This window comes from Anarrhichthys ocellatus, unplaced genomic scaffold, assembly GCF_004355925.1.
Source record: "Anarrhichthys ocellatus isolate YVR2014 unplaced genomic scaffold, GSC_Weel_1.0 scaffold13, whole genome shotgun sequence".
In the NCBI taxonomy this organism is placed as follows: Eukaryota; Metazoa; Chordata; class Actinopteri; order Perciformes; family Anarhichadidae; genus Anarrhichthys; species Anarrhichthys ocellatus.
Window position 1 is genome coordinate 4,386,011 of NW_022280043.1, and position 3,664 is coordinate 4,389,674.

The window sequence follows — 3,664 nt, forward strand, 5'->3', positions numbered from 1 at the left end:
GTGTGTGTGTGTGAGTGAGAGAGAGAAAGACCCTATGATGATGTCATGGATTAGGAAGGGCCATAGTTGGATATTTCACTTGAGGTCAACCTCCGGTCACTGTTACTGTATGTGACCACTGTGGGTCCCTCAAGCCTCCAGAATGAACTGACGAAATGGTAACTTATTTTTGTGTTTTATTGTATTTTAATTGTCTTGTATCACACTCAGAGAAATATCATTCCCTGGTGCCACTGGGCAGGAATCATAAAAATTACAAGTTTAGGTGCGTCCTGTGATTTCTTCATGATCATAATGACTTTGCCAATACCTTGTGACAACATGAAAGCATTAAAAAAAAAGATTAAACTTGAACTGTTAACTAATAAACACTTTTATTTTCCTGTCTCTGTAACAGAATCACAAGAAAGAAAAGGAGAGAGGGAAAGGATGTACAGTGATGCACATGTGGCCAAATGGAAAGTTGTAGAAGTTTTACAAGATCAGGGCTGCATATTCTCCGAGGGGCTCGTTTGTGAGCACTACTACCTGCTCAAACACATGTGCAGTCCATGCACCAAAAACAATTCAACAAACATTTTGAGCTGCATCTGCATGCTAAGATAAAAAATAAGAACATTGGATACTAAATGTTCATCTCTAATCTTCTTCTTGAGTGAGACTTGTTGTTTCAGTGATCACAGTGTTTGGAGTTGTTAGTTGTTACTTGACACTGGGAACATAACCAGCTTTGGAAGCAAAGATGGGCAGGTTGATTGCATCAGAAAAAGCATTAGACATCCGGTTTCAGCATTTCTCCTGATGCTCTGTGGGGAAATATTTTTGGTTTTTTAAACTTGCAGTTGTTTTAGGGCTTTTTAGGGGTTTAGGACATGGATGTAGAAATAATATTTAAACTACCATGACCTGTTTAATAACGTGCAGTCTGACCGTTTAGTAGTTTTCCTTGTGGTCCAGCAGAAGGTGCTCTTAAACGTCCCTATCAGCTGGACCCTAATGCACCAGTTAATTAACTAAGCTAATACATGTAACAATGGAGGACGACACTAGCAAGCATTTCATTAACTGAATTGGTCAAGTCCTTAAGGTAACACCTGCATTATAAATAATCTCGTACAGTGGCACTGAATCAAAATCTAGTTTTAAAGCCTTCATAACTTCAGTAAATATTGTGGTGTACATGGTGCATTTTACTAAATTAATCTGTGCTTAATCAACTTCTTAATCATTTAATACTCAAGTTAATCCAGACTTGTTAGAGGTAATAGATTAAATGTCAGCATTAAGGAGCAGATCATTAGTTATTGTATGCTTCTAGCATAGAAAGACATAAAATAATCTGTGTGGAAAAGAGAGAAAGAGATGGAAAAAAACCTCCATCTGAGACATACCTGGTTGATTTGTGTGCTCAAATTAGTATTTCTAATTTGGTGGATGCAAACAGCTAATATAAAAAAAAAAAACCTGACCACCATCAGCCTACATCGTCAGTTAGTCAGATGCGTCTAAAAAGAGAGTTTACATGTAAAATAATAGAAAAGTGACTATTTTTCTTTTTCTAACAAATTTGTGCAATACTGCCATCATCTGTGTGTCGACTGTATCAGCATGTGAGGAGAGCATGTTGAGGCTAATTGATAGTGTGTGTGAAATAGTCCGATCGTCTAATATTCTATATGCCTTTGGCTGTCTACTTTGCTCAATAAGCTACTGCCTCCCAGTACTAGTGATGGTTTTGTTCTCTAATCTTTATGTTCTGACAAAGAAGTGGTTTTGGTGGAGTTTGTATTTGAAAAAGCTTCTCACATGAGCTGTGAGTTTCACTACAAATATTTATGATCCAGAGATCAAGCAAACATTTAAACTGATATCTGTGGGTGTTGTTTCTCTTGTTTGTCTGTTTTAGATTGTCCAGACGACGCTTCATGTTCAGGGTTAAGTTGTTACAATGATCTGTATCACATTTTACGTACTGAAATTAAACCGTCGCGGAAATTGTCTTGTTTATTAAATCATACCATAAATTTATCAAATTAAATTAAATCCAATTCATACAGCAATTCAATTTATGTCTTTTAATGTAAAATACACATCTGTGCCATTCATGCACTAATTACTGTTACTTTAATTGAAATGAAATGCCTTTAGAGCACCACCCCTCTCATTATCTCCCAGTGATGCAACAGATACACAGGCATGAAATAGTGGAATATAACACATTAGATAAATGTTTTTCCCTTTGCTGTTCTGAGATTAATATAGATATAACAAACAACACTTTTCAAATTAAGGTTTTTCTCAAACGTGTTGAGAAGTCTTAGTGTCCCATCTAGATTCTCAAATTAATGGTGGTAGCCATAAACAATAACAAGAAGAGCAGATAACAACCAGAGCCACGTCATTTTATAGCTGGGAGCGTCATCCCCGGTGCGTGTTTCCTGGCAGCCTCTGGCGTTGTTGTTTGGCTTTGCGTCTGCAGAGTTTCCCTCAAAATGGACGGGCAGGCACTGGTTGCTCAGCTCCTCACAGGCCAGGATCAGATGTTTGGTCTCCATTTGGACGCTCCTGATCCCGCACGTCCAATTAGGAGACACACAGCAAGAGTGAGAAAAGCCCCGAGAGCAGCCATTACCCAGCAGCCCTAGAGTGATACAAAAACTGATAAGTCACAGCACTTAGAACAAACAATATACCGTTCAGCACTCACAGTAACCTTTTAAATCTTACTTTTACTGTTTTACCAAATAAGTTACATGACACGTCCGGAAACAATGCGCGCAGAAGAGCAGAGCAAAGTCACAGCTGTGTGTCTCTTCAGTATTTTAAACACGACAGCTGATCGATGAGGGAACCTTCTCTACCTTGTTTTGGTAGCGGGGGAGTCCTCTGTAGAGACCGAAAAGCTCCACATGTAAGATACTTCCTCGTTCCTTCAGTTACGGTGCCACATTTCACTTCCTGTGGGAGTGGACTAAACTGTGTGTGTGTGTGTACTACTTAAATGTGTCCACGGCTGTGATTTAGAGCATGGGGGGATCCAGTTACAGCCATAAATAGCCTACCTGTTTATGGTCCAGTGAGCTATTTTGGGATTTCTCACTGTGTGTGTGTGTGTGTGTGTGTGTGTGTGTGTGTGTGTGTGTGTCTGTGTGTGCTGCCGCCTTCAGCACAGCTGTTTGTATGAGTTTTCCAAATACTAACTTTTGTATTTTAATTTGTTTTGATCATCAGGGCTTAGAATATTACTATGAGATGTGTCCTCGCTATTACAGCAGATGGGTGATGAGCGGAAAAGTCTAATTATTATATATGGAAAATAGAGTACTGTTTTCACATATATACCTACAGGCTTCACCTTTCCACCGGTTTACTAAATAAAAAATATAAGTACCAAAAAATAGGTTTACAGTATATTTTCTGCTAAATACGTCTTAATAGAGACATCAAAATCATGGTATTTCCAGTTAGATCTACAGTAATTCATCTTCTTATACCACTTCTGTATATATATTCTTTAATTTTGGGATACTTAAATTGCTTGAGATTTCATTAAAATGTCCAAAATATAAAGTGATCAAAATAAAATGGGACTGGAAGTTTATATACATGCATACACACTGTGCTTATGGTTGTTTTATTCAGTTTAATCTGAATGAATATGGAA

General features: G+C 37.9%; 1 long non-coding RNA gene across 1 annotated transcript; it reads right to left on the reverse strand.

Annotated features, from left to right (window-relative positions):
- Positions 1-270: 270 nt before the first annotated feature.
- On the reverse strand, positions 271-2,984 carry LOC116386824 (uncharacterized). Its single transcript, XR_004212986.1, has 2 exons — positions 2,862-2,984; positions 271-2,641 (listed from the first exon to the last, which is right to left on the reverse strand). It is a non-coding gene; the product is annotated as an uncharacterized LOC116386824 (long non-coding RNA).
- Between the last annotated feature and the right edge of the window lie 680 nt (positions 2,985-3,664).